Genomic DNA, 17,797 nt, shown 5'->3' with positions numbered 1-17,797 from the left:
TAATACTACAAAGCCTGAGTGAGCGTCTGCTGGAAATGTCTTCTTCTCTGAGGCACTGTTGTTCTGCTGTGCTCGGCTCGAGACGCTAGTCCTTACCCTGCTCTGCTTTAGAGCACAGGTGCGTTGCAGTGGATAGCCGTGTGCAGCCAATAGATGGAGTGGCCTTCCAAGACTCCTGCTGATAGTCCAAAGTTCAAGCATCCAGGCAGACATGGCACTAGAGGAGCTGAGAGTTCTACATCTTTTTCCAAAGACAAACAGGTTAAGACTTGAATCTACCTCCTAGGTAGCTAAGAGGAGGGTCTCAAAACCCAACCACACAGTGACACAATTCTTCCAACAAGGCCACACCCCCAAATAGTACCACTCCTGGGGCTAAGCTTATTCAAAACACCACACGTGCTTCACTCATTCATATGGTTTCAGTGCTGTGCCCGTGCCATGTGCAGGTAAGCGAGGTCTCTCTCTGGAAGGTTACACTTAGGTAAGGAGAAAGTAAAAAGTGAGAGGTGCATAGTAAGATCCATCTCAAATAAACAGGCAAATAGATAGATAGGTAGATAGATGTTAGGTAGATAGATGATAAATAGATGATAGGCAGGTAGATAGATGATAGGTTGATAAATGACAGGATGGATGGATAGATAGATGTGTAAGAGGGAGAAAGAAAGAGAGAAGGAAGTGTATATGAGACAAAGTGTCTTTGGAGGCCACAAGTGTTAAGAGTTCTTGAAACTGGAATTTATAAGCAGATGTGAGCCACCTGACATGTGTGCTAGGAATTGAACTCTAGTCCTCTGCAACATCAATAAACACTCTCAACCAAGTACGTACATATCGTATTATTATTATTACAAATATCAATATATATATATATTACCTTATTACTATGTTAGTGTCTTAGTCGGGGTTTCTCTTTCTGCACAAAAACATGACCAAGAAGCAAGCTGGGGAGGAAAGGGTTTATTCAGCTTACAGTTCTGCATTGTTGTTCATCACTAAAGGAAGTCAGGACTGGAACTCAAGCAGGTCAGGAAGCAGGAGCTGATGCAGAGGCCATGGAGAGATGTTCCTTACTGGCTTGCTTCCCCTGGCTTGCTCAGCCTGCTCTCTTATAGAACCCAAGAATAACAGCCCAGAGATGGTACTGCCCCCAAGGGGCCCTCCCCACTTTATCACCAACTGAGAAAATGTCCCCCAGTTGGATCTCATGGAGGCACTTCCCCAACTGAAGCTCCTTTCTCTGTGATAACTCCAGCCTGTGTCAAGGTGACACACAAAGCCAGTCAGTACAATTGACCCCTTGTCAACTTGACACACAAATGCATCACTATTAAGCCTCAACCCTTACTTTCTTATTCGTCCCCAAGATCTAAATAACTTTAAAAGTCCCAGTCTTTACATATTAAAAGTTTCAATACTTTTAAAATATCCAATATCTTTTAAAATTCAAAGTCTTTAAAGCGAGCTGGAGAGATGGCTTGTGGGAAAAATGGGCGGGGCTCACATATCAGCCATAGAGAAAGCTGGCAGAGGGGAAGCTGCCCAGCTATAGCCACCAAGCAGTACAGCTGGGAAAATGGGTGGGGCCAGCACACTGAACTAGGATAGGGACAGCGGGTGCCCGAGTACCTGTCGAGAGAGAGAGAGAGAGAGAGAGAGAGAGAGAGAGAGAGAGAGAGAGAGAGAGACTGCCCAGGCAGGGAGTCCTGGGTCCTTTCCTGGTGGCTGGAGACGCTGAGGCCTGTTCCATGCTCCTACACGGCAGGTTTTGATAAGAAGAGACAGTCCATAGTTTCAATGCTAGGAAGAGGAAAGGAGATAGAGAAGTAAAGAGAGAAAGAAAAGATAGAGGGATGAGAGCTGTCCATGACTGAAGGGGCTTAAAAAGAGAGGATGGCGGGGCTGGAGAGATGGCTCAGAGGTTAAGAGCACTGACTGCTTTTCCGAAGGTCCTGAGTTCTAATCCCAGCAACCACATGGTGGCTCACAACCATCTGTAATTAGATCTGATGCCCTCTTGTGGTGTGTCTGAAGACAGCTACAGTGTACTTACATATAATAAATAAATAAATAAATCTTAAAAAAAAAAGAGAGGATGGGGGTTAAGGGAATGTGGCACGGCAGTGTGGGGGAAGGGGGTGCCCAGGCAGGCCCTTGCCCAGGCACCTCTTCCCCCTGAAGGACCACACACACAGGCATGGTATAGAATAGAGTTTACTCAGGGTAGAGGATGGGAGTTAGTGGTAGAGAAAGGCAGAGAGAGAGAGAGAGAGAGAGAGAGAGAGTAGAGAAGTGGAGTGGAGGCCTGCCATAACCACGTGGAGAGAGGGGGGGAGGAGAGCCCAAGGGGCAGAGAGGTGAGAGTAGGATGTGGGAGAGGGGAGGGAGAAGAGTGGAGGGGCAAGTAGCCCCTTTTATAGTGGGCCAGATCTATGGGGCGGGGCATACCTGGCTATTGCCAGGAAGGTGTGGGGTGGAGCTTAGACAGAATACCAACAATGACCACGTGGGAAGAGGGGGAAAAGGGGGAGAGAAGGAGAAGAGGGGATCAAGAGCAAGGAGGAGAGAGAAAAGCAAGAGAGGAGAGCTAGGAGGGGCCAAGAAGCCTCCTTTTAAAGTGGGCTGGGTTACCTGGCTGTTGCCAAGTAACTATGGGGTGGGGAAAAAACTGGCTGTAGCCAGGTGATTGTGGGGGTGGAGTCCAGCCAGAAAACCAGGGGCCTGGCCCCACGTGACTGATGGCCACAGGATTATGGAGCTGAGGAGTCAAGAGTATGAGCCAGAGTATCTGGGATCATGGCTCACTGGTTCTGTCCCTTGTAGAATATTCTACTGGGTCTCCAGAGTAAGCCTCGCTCAACCAGACCACAGACTGCCTTTCACAGACCCACAGTAGCTCAGCGCTTAAGAGCACTGACTGCTCTCCCAAAGGTCCCAAGTTCAAATCCTAGCAACCACATGGTGGTTCACAACCATATGTAATGAACACCCTCTTCTGGTGCATCTGAAGACAGATACAGTGTATTTAGAACAATAAATAAGCCTTTTAAAAAAAAAAGTCTTTTAAAAATTCAAAGTCTCTAAACTGTAGACTCCACTAAAATACTTTCTTCCGTCAAGAGAGAAAAATATCAGGGAACAGTCACAATCAAAAGCAAGATCAAACTCTAACCATCGAATGTCTGGGATCCAATTCACGATCTTCTGGGCTCCTCCAAGGGCTTGGATCACTTCTCCAGCCCCGCCTTTGGTAGCACATAGGTTGTCTTCTAGGCTCCAGATGCCTGTACTCCACTGCTGCTGCTGTTCTTAGTGGTCATCTCATGGTACTGGCGTCACAAAAACACTGCTATCTTCCACTGTAACTAGGTTTCACCAATAGCCTCTCATAGGCTGTCTTCATGGTGCCAAGCCTCAATTCCTTTGCATGACCCCTTCAGTCCTGGGCCATCAATTGCAACTGAGAATGCACCTTCACCAATGGCCTTCTACAGCCTCTCACAGTTCTAAGCCTCAGCTGTTCTTCATGATCCCTTCATGCCTTCAAAACCAGTACCACCGGGTGACTCTTACATATTACCAAGTCCAGCCCCAGCACAAGGTACAACCTTGGCTCTCTCTGGAACACAGCCTCTGGGCTCTCAGAAAACACTTTTACAGAAAATACCACTTCAATGATGCTGGTCTCCCTCCCCCTCACCACCACCACCCCAGACAAGGTTTCTCTGTGTAGCCCTGGCTATCCTGGAACTCACTCTGTAGACCAGGCTGACCTCAAACTCAGAAATCCACCTGCCTCTGCCTCCCAAGTGCTGGGATTACAGGCGTGCGCCACCCCCCCCCCCAACACCCCGGCCTGGTCTCCTCTTAATCACCGCTAATTTCTTAGCTCCAGCTAACACAAAGGTTTGCTTTAGTGGTTCTGGTATCTTGTTAATCACAGCTAATTCCTCAGCCCCAGCTAACCAAAAACCACAGAATCTTCACAATCAAAACATGGCCCTGATAAGAGTCTGAAATTTCACAAGCCAGGCCTCCATCTTCTGCATTGTTCTCAATATTATCTCCCAAGCTCCTACACAACATGCCACAGAGCTTTTACTTTTTTTTTTTTTAAAGATTTATTTATTATTTGTGAGCACACTATTGCTGTCTAGAGACACACCAGAAGAGGGCATCAGATCTCATTACAGATGGTTGTGAGCCACCATGTAGTTGCTGGGAATTGAACTCAGGACCTCTGGAAGAGCAGTCAGTGCTCTTAACTGCTGAACATCTTACCAGCCCCACACAGAATTCTTAACACCGAATGGATCGTCTAGCCCAAAGTTCCACAGTCCTCCTCAAAACATGGTCAGGTGGTCACAGGAATACCCCATTATGCTGGTACCAATTTGTCTTTGTCAGGGTTTTTATTCCTGCACAAAACAACATGACCAAGAAGCAAGTTGGGGAGGAAAGGGTTTATTCAGCGTACACTTCCACATTGCTGTTCATCACTAAAGGAAGTCAGGACTGGAACTCAAGCAGGTCAGGAAGCAGGAGCTGATGCAGAGGCCATGAAGGGATGTTTCTTACTGGTTTGCTTCCCTTGGCTTGCTCAGCCTGCTCCCTTATAGAACCCAAGACCACCAGCCCAGAGACGGGACCACCCTCCCACCTTGATTACCAATTTTGAAAATGACCCCCAGCTGGATCTCATGGAGGCACTTCCCCAACTGAAGCTCCTTTCTCTGTGATAACTCCATCCTGTGTCAAGTTGACACACAAAACCAGCCAGTACAATTAGTTTGCTTTTTTTGTGGCTGTGATCAAACACTGACTAAAACCAACCAGGGAGGAAAGGGTTTCTCTGGCTTACCTGTAGAAATCACAGTCTGTCATGAAGGGAAGTCAAAGCAGGAACCTGGAAACAGCGACGAAAACAAAGGCTACAGAAAGAATGCTGTTTACTGCCTTGTTCCATTGGCCCACATTCTAAAACCTTCATTATCGAATGGGTGGGTCCGAGGGATTGAAAGCTGGTGGCCAGCCTTAGTGGCTAGGGCCTTTATCTGCTGAGTCAAGAGCCCAGACATCTGGTTCCTATTGTTCTTGTAGTTACCATTTTCCTTCTAAGTACTATGTAGAGTTACCTTCTAAAAGTGGCAATCTGCACATATTTCCATTCTATTTAAAACTTCCCATTGAAGGCTGGAAAGATGGCTCAACAGTTAAGAGCACTTGTTGCTCTTGCAGAGGGCTTCAGTTCTGATTCCTGGACCTATATGGTAGATAACAATCCTCTGTAACTCCAGGTCAGGGTATCTGGTTCACTCTTCTGGCCCACATGGGCACTAGATGCACAGACGTACATGCAGGCAAAAGACCTATACACATAAAAAAATAAAATTAATCTTGAAAAATAAAATATACCATGCATGACATGCATCACACACATGTACCACACACACCACACATACACACACCATACATACATTCATAGAATCGTTATTTACACTCTGGGCCTTGATCTTTCAGTTTTTTGCTTTTTATTGTAGTATTCATTCCACAGAGTTACTAATGGACCCTGGAGCCTTGGGTTCACTAGGTAAGTACTAGGCTACGGAGCCACACCTCAGCCAGAGCTTGAATTGTATACATAGCTTATGCTACTATCACCCCATATCCTGCCCTTTCTATCCAGCCTCTTTTGTTCACCACCCATCCACTCTTACTCTGATTCTCTAATCTTCTGCTTCACTAGACCATAGGAGAGGGAATCAGCCTCTGATCCTACCCGCCACCCCCCAGGATGCCCCTGCCGCGTTGGGACAAAGCCCAAGAGATCTTGGAATCCTGGGGTTTCCAACAACAGTCTTAGTCCTTATCTCTAAGTTAACCATTGTTTAAGCTTGCAAGACGGGCCTCTGGGCAGATCTTTGCTACTTCCTGCCTTCTCTAAAAGGGGAATTTTTGTTAAAGCCCCAAAGTTCATTCCAAGACCACAGATTTCCAGGACTTTGGTGAACCAGAAAATGAAGTGTCCTAACACAGTCCTTGCAGACAGGGTTTGAGAAGGCCGGGCAGTGCTCAGTCAGGGCAAATTACATCACGAGAGCTTCTCTATACACTTAAATACAGGTTCTTACCTTGAGCTCACTGCATCCTGGTGAGTCAGCAGGATGGCTCAGCGGTTAAAGGTACTTGCCACCAAACCTGATGACCTGCATTCAATCCCTTGAGCCCCCTTGGTAGAAGAAGAGAACTGATTCCTATGATGTACACTATGGAGTGCATGCACACAAGCACATGCATATACATTTAATTAATTAATTAATTGATAATGTTTTGTTGGTGGTGGCTTTTCCTTTGGTTTTCTGAGACAGGGTTTCTCAAATAAAGTTTTGTTCTTGTTGGTTTTTCTGAGAAAGAATTTCAAATAAATAAACAAATAAATAAATAGTGCTTTGTTGGTGGTGGATTTGCCTTTGGTTTTCTGAGACAGGATTTTTCTGTGTAGCCCTGGCTGTCCTAGAACTCATTCTGTAGATCAGGCTGGCCTTGACCACACAAGGATCCATCTGCCTCTGCCACTATATTTTAAAATGAACATCAGGCACGCCAGATAATAGAGGAGAGTTTTGGTTGGTTGTTTTCTATCAAGCACAATTTTCTGGCAACTGTATACCTCTCTTTTCATTTTGTTTTTTGAGACTGGGTCTTTGTAGATCAGGCTGGCCTGGAACTCACAGAGAGCCACTAGCCTCTGCTTATTAGGAACACAAATCTCTCTGGAATAGCTTGGCTCCTGCTAGTGCTGGGACCCTTAAAACCTGATGGCTCTCAGAATGATTTCAGCGAGGGTAGAACAGCGCCCTCTTCTGGAAGGATGTCCTGAGCCATCCCCTTCGACTCAGAGCTACAAAGGCTGAATAGTTCAAACTAAGGAATAAAAAGAGTTCAAGATAGAACAACACACTGAAGCTGGAGTTTGAAAGAGCAGGAGACGGTGCAGATCACGTCCCTCATGGGACAGAGCCATGGGAATCCAACGACAGGATCCCGTAAAGCTAAATGTCTTAGGGTTATAATCACTCTGATTAAACGTCACGATCAAAGCTGCTTGGGAAGGAAAGAGTTTATTTGTTTTAGGCTTCCACAGCACTGCTCATGATCAGAGGAAGTCAAGAAGCAACCTGCAGGCAGGAGATGGTGCAGAGGCCGCGGAAGGGTGCTATTTACTGACTTGCTCCTAGTGGCTTGCTCAGCCTGCTTTCTTAGAGAACCCACGACCACCAGTCCACCCTAACCACAATGAGCTGGGCCTCGTCCACCAATCACTAATTAAGAAAATGCCCTACAGGCTTTCCTAAAGCCTGGTTTTATAGAGGCATGTTCTCAGCTGAGCCTCCCTCCTCTCAGATGCCTTCAGCCTGTGACGAGTTGACGGACATAAAACTGTCCAGTTTGCCTGGCAGTGCCCGCTCACCTGTAATCCCAGCACTTGGGAGGCACAGGCAGGCGGGTTTCTGAGTTTGAGGCCAACCTGGTCTACAGAGTGAGTTCCAGGACAGCCAGGCCTACACAGAGAAACCCTGTCTTGAAAAACCAAAACCAAACCAAACCAAAACAAAAAACTGTCCAGCTCACTAAGGTTCTTTCGACCAGGCCACCAGGAAGCAGCTTCAGAGGTAAGCTTAATCCGTCCGATCAGTTGATCCTTTTTCAACGTTCTAATCTTTCTCTCCTCGGAGTTTAAGCTCTCTAACAAGGACCTGAAAGAATTAAAATTTATCCAGAAAGTTCCATGCTGGCGTCGATAAGAATCTCAAACGCTTGAGCAAGCCAGAGGCGGCGCTGTCCCCCAGGGGAAACCGCTCACAGCTGAGCCTGCGCACTGCCTGCGCTCCTTTCTTCTTTGGAAATCATAACGCTGCTGCAAGCAATGTAGAAAGAAGCTGAGGGCTCTTGCCTTCCCAGTTCTAGCCAAAAAAAATTAAGTACAAACCATCTTTCTGTATTAATTCCCATCCCCAGTTTTTCAATAAAGCAACAAAGACTCGAATCTGCTTAGGAAGAAAATGCTATCCCAAGGGAATGCCCAGACTCCTTCAGACTCCACAGTCCCTTCCTCGGAACACAGCTCTCACCACAGGAGGAGTGTTTATGCTGAAAGTAGTTAGGAGTGACTATGCTTGAGGACAGTCAGGTGACCACAAATGTCAAACATGTCTAACATGGGAGCAGTTACAGAACAAAGCAGCCATAAATTAATGTGCTTCTCCAAACTGGTGACAACACCGGGCAAACAGATTATAATAAACGGGAGTCTCTACCATAGCTTTGAGATGCTATCTATAGCTATTCTTGGCTTTGGGATTGGTGAAAAGTAGTGCCTTAACACACCCCAACATGACGAGTGGTGGTGGTGCACACCTTTAATCCCAGCACTTGGGAAACAAAGCAGGCAGATTTTTGAGTTCGAGGCCAGCCTGATCTTCAGAGTGAGTTCCAGGACAGCCAGGGCTACACAGAGAAACCCTGTCTTGGGCTGGGGGTGGGGGGGAGGCACAACAAACAAGCAAAAAATACACCCCAACACAAGTGACACACAGCTCATACACAGATGTAGGCAACAGATAGCTATGAAGGGGATCAAAGATTGCTCAGGATAATTTATCTCTGAATCTGCAACATTCTAATGCTCCACAATCCTGACGTTCTAACCAGCCAGCCGTGCAAAATCATTGAGATAGGTGTGGCTCCCCCACAACCCCCTTCCTGGGAAATTCAGTTCCTACTTAGCTGGGAGGTAGAGAGAAAGTGAACTGTATTTAACTTAAACGATGGGACTGGCCCCCCCACACTCAGTGCCAGCCCCAGCGAACCTTGAGGCAGGATAACATTTAAGGGTGTTTCCCTGGAAATGTAGCCCCGATGGTGGAGTGCGTGCCCCACTTGCAGGATGCCAAGGTTTTGTCCCCTGCACTACATAAACTGGGTGTGGTGGCACTTGCCTTTAATCTCAGCACTCAGAGGGAGGCAGACTGATTTCTGTTGAGTGTGAGTTTAGCCTGGGGTACAAAATGAGTTCTAAAGCCTACACAGTGAGACTGGTTTCAAAAAGAAAAAAATAAATAAAGAGAAAGTGTCTCACTGAATCACCTAAAGAGGTTTAACGGTCCAACTATGTGGAGTACGACCTAGACTCTGCAGTTTTATATTCCTTCTGGGTAATTGCAGTAGACGGCCAGACATGAGAACCATCAATTTAGCCAGCTGTGGGGCTTATGTCTATAATCCTCAGGCAGGACAAAAAGACAGGAAATTAAGGGAGCTCAGGAGGGAAGGAAGGAGTCTGGTTGAAAGCTCTCAGCAACCAAGACCAAAGAATGCAGCATAGTTGTCAGCTCCGGCTGCCAGTTGACCACCCAAAACGGATGTGATAACAATGCTAGAGGGGTTGGGGATTTAGCTCAGTAGTAGAGCACTTGCCTAGCAAGCGCAAGGCCCTGGGTTCAGTTCTCAGCTCTGTTAAAAAAAAAAAAAAGCAAAAACAAAACAAAAAAACAAACAAACAAACAAACAAAAAAAAAAACAACCAATGCTAGATTAGCCATGACCCCTGCTCAGGGCCGGAACCTGTGTAATTATGAAGAAGACCATATTGCTTTCTCTCTTCCTGACTCCCACCCAGGCATTTTCTGGGAACCTCAAAAGCAAAACTAAACTCTCATTTACAATAAAAGAAAACAAAACAAAAACTAACAAAATGGCTGATAAACCCCTTCGGCCTTCTAGCCTAGGGCTTAACTCATGGTCATTAAGTCATCCCTGCTAGTCAGAAACCCATAACTGCTTCCTGCAGGAATTCTTCCATGTATTAAGAATCTGTCTATGTGTGTGTGTGTGGAGGGGGGGAGCACCCTCGTAGAGGCTGGGGAAGGGAGATGGGATAGGGGGTTTCTGAAGGGGAGACCTGGAAAGGGGAAAACATTTGAAATGTAAATAAAGAAAATATTCAATAAAAAAAAGTGAAAAAAGAATCTGTCTTCGCCCGAGTAGAGGGATCTCAGGAAGGGGCTCTTCTAGCTGCTGGAGGAGGGAAGGTGGCGCTGTATCTCAGGTTAGCACCTGGAAGCCACCAGTAATCCTGACCGCGGAGAGCCCTGAGGCGGGATCCAGCTGACTGGAGGTAGAAGTAGGAGAGCTGTCTTGATTTTTTGAGGCTAGCCTGGGCTACAGAATGATATTCAACCTTAAGTAAATAAGTAAGTAAGTAAGTCTATGCTAAGCTAGTAGGGTGCTTTCCATGAACTCTGAGTTTATTCCCGCACCCGAGTTAAAAACAAACAAACAAAAACAATAAAAACCACAAACCAGACAGGGTGGGATGCACCCGGAGCCCCAGATCCGGAGAGATAGAAAAGGTGGATGGATCTCTGACTCCTCAGTAAGCAAGCAGCCTAATCTAGCAAGTTCCAGGCTAAAGAGAAACCCTGGTTAAAAACAAAACAAGAGGGCAGAGACAGAGCTTAGTGGTTAAGAGCACTGTTGCTCTTCCAGAGGACCCAGGTTTGATTCCTAGCACCCACATGGCAGCTCACAATCATCTGTAACTCTAGTCCCAAAGACATTGCACGCACATATTACAAAGATACACAAGCTGGGCAGTGGTGGCGCACGCCTGTGATCCCAGCACTCTGGGAGGCAGAGGCAGGTAGATTTCTGATCTACAGAGTGAGTTCCAGGACAGCCAGGGCTATACAGAAAAACCTGTCTCGAAAAACCAAATCCAAAAAACCAAAAACAAAAAAAAACAAAAAAAAACAAACAAAAAAAAAACAACAAAGATACTCATGCCAGCAAAACACTCATACATTATACACACATACGCGCGCGCGCGCGCGTGTGTGTGTGTGTGTGTGTGTGTGTATATATATATATTTAATAACCAACACCTCTGAGGTTAATCCCTGCCATCCACAACATGTACATACCCACAAATGTGCCTGTACCCTCATACACACAAACAACCATAAAAGAAATACTAAATTATTATCATATGTTGAATAATATGGTAATATATGTTAAGTTTAAAACATTACAAAACAGCCGGGCGGCGGTGGCACATGCCTGTAATCCCAGCACTCTGGGAGGCAGAGGCAGGCGGATTTCTGAGTTCGAGGCCAGCCTGGTCTACAGAGTTCTAGGACAGCCAGGGCTATACAGAGAAACCTGTCTCAAAAAACCAAAAAAAAAAAAAAAAAAAAAAAAAAAAACCAAACATTACAAAACTATATAAATAAATTTGTATAAAAAATACCTATGAAATCACACACATACACACAGTCTACAAACCTATACGTATATGGGGCTGGAGAGATGTCTCAGCAGTTAAAAACATAAAATTGAAATAAATAAAACTTTTTTTTTTAAATTTTGGTTTTTCTGTATAGCCTTGGCTGTCCTGGAACTCACTCTGTAGACCAGGCTGGTCTTGAACTCAGAAATCTGCCTGCCTGTGCCTCTCAAGTGCTGGGATTAAAGGCGTGCTCAACCACTGGCCGGCTATTTTCAGTTTTTTGAATAAAAGATACCTGAAAAGACCTGGCCTGGACCTAGGCCATCAGTAACAATTGCTCATAATGTATTTGATTAAAAGAAGAAAGAAGCCAGGCAGTGGTAGTGCATGGATTTCTACTTACCAAGAAAACCCAATACCGCCCTTATCTGCCCGCACCCCTCCCCCACAGCCTCACCCACCTGAGGGCGTCTAGTTCTATCAGCTCAAAGAGCCTGCTCACCTGCCCTCCTTCAGCTAAAACCTGCTGGCACTCTCCAGGGCTCTCAGACGCAGCCCAGCAGTTTGCTCCCAGGAACTGTTTTTGTTTGTTTTTGTTTTTGTGTTTTTGAGAGAGGGTTTCCTGTGTAGATTTGGCTGTCCTGGACCTCATTCTGTAGACCATGCTGTCCTCGAACTCACAGATCCTACTGTCTCTGCTGAGATTAGCGGCATGTGCCCTTACCGCCACCGCCCAACCCCTGTAAACTTTATTCATCCCCGGAGTGGCCCTGTTTGCTTGTCTCCCTGTACACTTTCCTCATAAGGTCGCTGCAAAGTTGGTCTGAAACCAGCCTTTTATTTTGTTGCTTTGTTCCTGCCCCTGCCTCCCGGGTGCTGGGATTAAAGGTATGGACCACCACTGCCCGGCTGAGAGTTCTACATCTTGTTCTGAAGGCAAACAGAAGCCTCTCACATGGCTAGGAAGAGGATCTCAAAGCCCACCCACACTTCCTCTAACAAGGCCACGCCCACTCCAACAAAGCCACACCTCCTAATACTACCACTCCCTGGCCAAGCATATACAAATTACCACAGAGACTTTCCCAGAACTATGGACTTTAATGGATAATGCCTTAGTTTCCGTTTTGGCAAGTGATACTGTTTATATGCTGAGTTTTATGGCCTGCATAACATGGAGTCAGTCGTGCTAAGGTGTAGGGGCCTACGAAGGGTCTGGAGCTCTTACAAATGACCGCCCATACTTTATTCATTTATGTATGTTTTGCATGCATTTATGTCTCTGCGCCCTGTGTTATGTGAACCCAGTGCCCAAGGAGGGTATCAGATTTCCTAGGCCTGGAGTTAGAGATAATTGTTTGTCACCTGTGGATTCTGTAAATTAAACCCAAGTACCCAAGGTGCTCTTAATCACTGGGCAATCTCTCCAGCCCCAATCTTAGATTTCTAATCCTCCTTGCTGCCTCCCAAGTGCTAGGGTTACAGCAATATCCTATCATGTTCTATTCAGGCAGTACTGGGGAATAAACTGGAGACTTTGTGAATGCAAAACAAGCGCTCTCCTTGCCACCCTGACTATATCCCCAGACTCAGAGTTTACAAGGGTTTTGTTGTTGTTTTGTTTATGCTCTTAAACCGAATTTTTTTAGGTAATAATATCTTCTCCAGGATCATGGCTTTGCATATCTTTTATTCAACTTACTGTTAGGTTCTCTATTTTACTATTTTTAATGATATTGCCCAGATTGACGGAAATGAATATATTCTAAAGAGACACTTGTGCCACCAGACTATTTAAAGAAAGGACCCTCAGGAATTAAACTCTCCCCAGAAATTTCCTGCTGGGAGAAGACATAGCAGAGTCCCTGGGAGTAGCCTGTACAGGAGCTAATCTCCTGCAGAAATAGTTTCGATTTTATCAGATGACCTTGTCGGAGAGTCTGGTAAAGTACAGGCAAGAACCACACACTTTGCTGGACTGTTTAGTTATGCATGATTCTTACTTTCTATTTAAACCCTACCCTCACGTCAGGACCATGCCCTGCATCTATACTTCCCCATACCTTCCCACACTTGCACCCCAGCCCTGTGTAGGTCTTTAATGCTCCTTTTTTTTTTTAAAGATTTATTTATTATTATATCTAAGCACACTGCAGCTGTCTCAGACACACCAGAAGAGGGCATCAGATCTCTTTACGGATGGTTGTGAGCCACCATGTGGTTGCTGGGATTTGAACTCAGGACCTTTGGAAGAGCAGGTAGTGCTCTTAACCCCTGAGCCATCTCTCCAGCCCTGTGTGTAGGTCTTGCACAAGTATTCACAGCTGCTGTGAGTTGGTGAGCACAGCAGTCATGACACAGACAGAAAACAGCATCCACCACACTCCACCCCTTCCTCATCATTGTTATTAATATTTTTTTAATTATATATGTGTTGTGGAAGGAGTGTGCTTTTGAATGCAGGTGCCTGGAAGCTGGAGTTACAGATGACTGTAAGCCACCTGATGTGGATGCTAGAATGAACTCAGCTCCTGCTGAAGGGCAGCATGTGCTCTTAACAGCGCATCATCTCTCCAGCCTTTCTCAACTCTTACATTCCTTCCTACCCCTCTGGGGTGGTGTGAATGAATGGCCACCTTAGGCTTTTTAGGTGTGAGTGATTAGTCGTCAGGGAGGGCACTATTTGAGACGGATTAGGAGGCGTGGCCTTGTTGGTAGTAAGCAGAGCCCTGCTGGTAGGCTTGGCACTTTCAAAGTTCATGCCAGGCCCAGTTCTTCCTGTCTTTTTTGTCTCTGTGTGGGTGTCTCTCCCTTTTTCTCTCCCTCTCCCACTCTGTCTCTCTTTCCCCCACTCCCTGCAGATTACGATGTAGCTCCCATTTCCTGTTCCAGTGACTGCCCTGTATGCTGCCATGATCCTTGATATGATGTTAATGGACTAAACCTCTGAAACTGTATGTTCTCTTTTGTGTGTTGGTTTGTGTGTTGGGTTTTTTTGCTTGTTTTTTCGAGACAGGATTTTTCTGTGTAGCCCTGGATATCCTGGAACTCACTCTGTAGACCAGGCTGGCCTCGAACTCAGAAATCCACCTGCCTCTGCCTCCCAAGTGCTGGGATTAAAGGCGTGCACTACCACCGCCCGGCTGTATGCTCTCTTTTATAGGAGTCTGTGGTATCTTTGCAAGCAGCACAGCTGGCAGAGAAACAGTCAAAATAAAGTAAGAAGTTCAGCACAACTTAGTTGGTGCTGGTTCAAACTTCTGGAGTCCGACACCAGACCAGTTTATTTTAGACATATTGAAATCCAGTACAATTTTGGAAAAGAGTTTGTTATCAATTATCCCAATCCCTTATGTACAATAAAACCTAAGGCATGACTACATCAGAACACTTTTGCAAAGTACAGGTGATCTGTACCATGAAGATGGGTTCTCTTTCTAGCTTAAGGGCCTCACTCTCGCTGGTGTGTTAACTGATTCAAACAGCTTCTTGTTTGTAGGATCTGATGTCGCCAGGCTATAAAGCAAATGTGACATCTCCCCTAAGGATGGGTTCAATTGACTGACAAACAAAGTTGAAGATAAATGTCTAGGGAGGGAGAGTCTGGGATAAACATTCTGGGGGATTTGGGTGAGGCCTGGTCCTACTGGTAGCAAGGATCGTCAGGTCATTAGCGACATCCACCCCAGCCTTCCTGGTAGTAAACAGGTAAACATCAACTCTGCTGAGGAGTCAACTCTGCATGAGTAACATGAGTTTCTCCAGAGCTTATCTGTGGGCACTTGTGTACTCTACAAGAGGTGCCTTGGTCATGGTGTCTCTTAACAGCAATAGAGCATCCACTAAGACACTTTTTGGTGAGGGTGATTGTAATGGTTTAGCTTTTGTTTGTTTGTTTGTTTGTTTGTTTGTTTGTTTATTGGTTTCTCTGTGTAGCCCTGGCTGTCCTGGAACTCACTCTGTAGACCAGGCTGGCCCCGAACTCAGAAATCCACCTGCCTCTGCCTGCCAGGTGCTGGGATTAAAGGCGTGTACTATCACTGCCGTGCAATAGTTAGCTTTAATTATCAGTTTGATTCAGCCTAAAATCACCTGGGCAAAGAATCTCACAGAAGGATTGTCCACATTGAGCTGATCTGGGAGAAGGTCTGGGGAGGGAGGTTGTCTTGATTGCCTAGCTGATGTGGGAAGACCCGCCCTACATGTGGGTACGCCTCGTGAAGGTAGCAAGTGAAAGGACCAGAAGATGAGAAGCATGATGGTAGTTTTGCTCTTGGCCTGCACTCTAGATGGTGAGCTCCCCGAGAGAAACAAACCACTTCTGGCTTCCTACTTGGACAGAAAACCAGTGGTGCTCTAGGAATTCTTCAGGCCTTTGGTGTCAAGTTGGGACTGCTGAGGCCCCCAGGCTTGTTGGAGACTACTAGATTCTCAGTCTCTCAAGTGGGAAGCCATTGCTGGACTAACCTACTGGATTGAAGGAACAAATAAAGTCGAAACAAAATGAAAGGAGAAAACAACTGTAGAGACAACCTAGAGGGAACGGTTGGTTACAGCTATCTGGGGAGACAGCTGCCTGCAATTACCATGCTTTACAAGAAGGGAAGATGTCCTAACCTCAGCACTCTATCTGCTTCTGTCTCTATGCCTGACCACAAGAGATTCCTCAATTTGATCTTTGTCCTGTGGACTCTCTAAGGCTGATAGAGAGTTAACCCTTCCAATGATGAAGTAGTTAAAAATAATGCTGAAAAGCCTATACATATTGCCAAAAAATAAATAAGTGAAAACACCCTCTGTGCAGTAGCTCAGTAGGCAGTGCAGGAGCTTCAGAGACAACTCCTGAACTGCCGTCAATGTGATAAACATCTCGATCCTCGAGACTGTTTCTGCTGCTATTTCAGTGGTGAGGCTTCCCTGCTGAGGTTTCCTATAACAGGGTAAGACAATCTGATAACTCCTCATTTACTATTTGTTCCTATCCCTAACTTGAGGCTTGGCGGCTTGGCGGGGTGGTGTAGATGCCCCACTCAGGGCCAGCATTCACACTAGCTACTAGCCGCTACTCTCAGAACCTCAACTCTACAGTCTCTGCAGTAACTGCCACTGCCCAGGAGGCTTCCCTGACCCAAACTGATGGAGGCTTCCCTGACCCAAACTGATGGCAGCACCAGTCATGGGCATGGACACGAATATTTAGAAGACAATGCTGATGGATACAACATATCTACTTAAGAGAACAACTGTGGCACCTTCCCCACTAGGGTCTGTGACCTACCCAGTATGGTGTACAGTATATCTTTTCACTCTCAAAAAATGGTTTTTTTAAGATTTAATTTTTTTTTTTAATTTACGTGTCTGTGCCATGTGCGTATGTTCTCAAAAAGGTCAGAAGTGGCACCAGGGTCCCTGGATCTGGAGTTAAAGGTAATTTCACTGAGTCATCTCTGTAACCTCCATCTTTTCACTTAAAAATTGTTACACTTAGTAGCCTAGTGGGATGGCTCATGGCTTTAATCCCAGCACTTGGGATGTTGAGCCAGTTTGATCTCTGTGAGTCGGAGGCTAGCCTGCTTGACAAGTGAGTTTTAAGACAGCCAGTGGATACATAGACTCTGTGGTGATTTAATAGGAATGGCTCCCATAGACTCATGTGTTTGAATACTTGGCCATAGGAAGGGGCACTATTAGGAAGTGTGGCCTTGTTGGAGGAAGTGTGTCACCATAGGGGCAGGCTTTGAGGTCTTATATATGCTGAAGCTCTGCCCAGTATGACACACAGTCTCCTTCTGCTGCCCGTGGATCCAGATGTAGAACTCTCGGCTCCTCCAGCACCATGTCTGCCTGCATGCTGCCACGCTTCCCACCGTGACACTAATGGAGTAAACCTCTGAACTGTAAGCCAGCTCCAATTAAATAAATGATTCAAGTTGTCATGGTCATGTTGTCTCTTCACAGCAATAAAACTCCAACAAAGACAGACTCTATTTAAAAAAAAAAGCAAACCATTTATATTTACATTTACTTATTCAATGTGTGTGTGTGTGTGTGTGTGTGTATGCTGTATGCATGGCCATGAGGGTGTGTATGTGGGTTCTGGAGATCTAACTCAGTTCCTCAGTCCCCAACTTCATCCCCAGGTCCAAGACAACCTTCAATTATAATTTTTCTTTTATCTATGGCTCATGACAGGTGGCCTATGTCACATGGTTTGGAACCCCTCCTAGGCTGGCCCCTTGGAACCTTTGTTTCTCTGGAACAGAAGAGAATCTCCCTTCAGGACCACAGTCTTACTAGCCCTGATGGCATTAACCGTGGAAACAACTTTTTCTGAAAGTGCAGTTCTGCTTCAGAAACTAAGCATTTGCCAGACTTTGCAACCAAGTTCATGATGTGCCTTGGGATCACTTAATACTGTGTTCTCAGTCTGTCTTCTTACTGTGGACTCTAATTTCAACTTGCATTAAGAAAATAATATAAACAACCTTACCATGTATTTGACTTATG

The sequence above is a fragment of the Apodemus sylvaticus genome, chromosome 2, assembly GCF_947179515.1.
Source record: "Apodemus sylvaticus chromosome 2, mApoSyl1.1, whole genome shotgun sequence".
Classification (NCBI taxonomy): Eukaryota; Metazoa; Chordata; class Mammalia; order Rodentia; family Muridae; genus Apodemus; species Apodemus sylvaticus.
The sequence above is the reverse complement of the archived record's forward strand: the minus strand, read 5'-3'. Positions refer to the sequence as shown.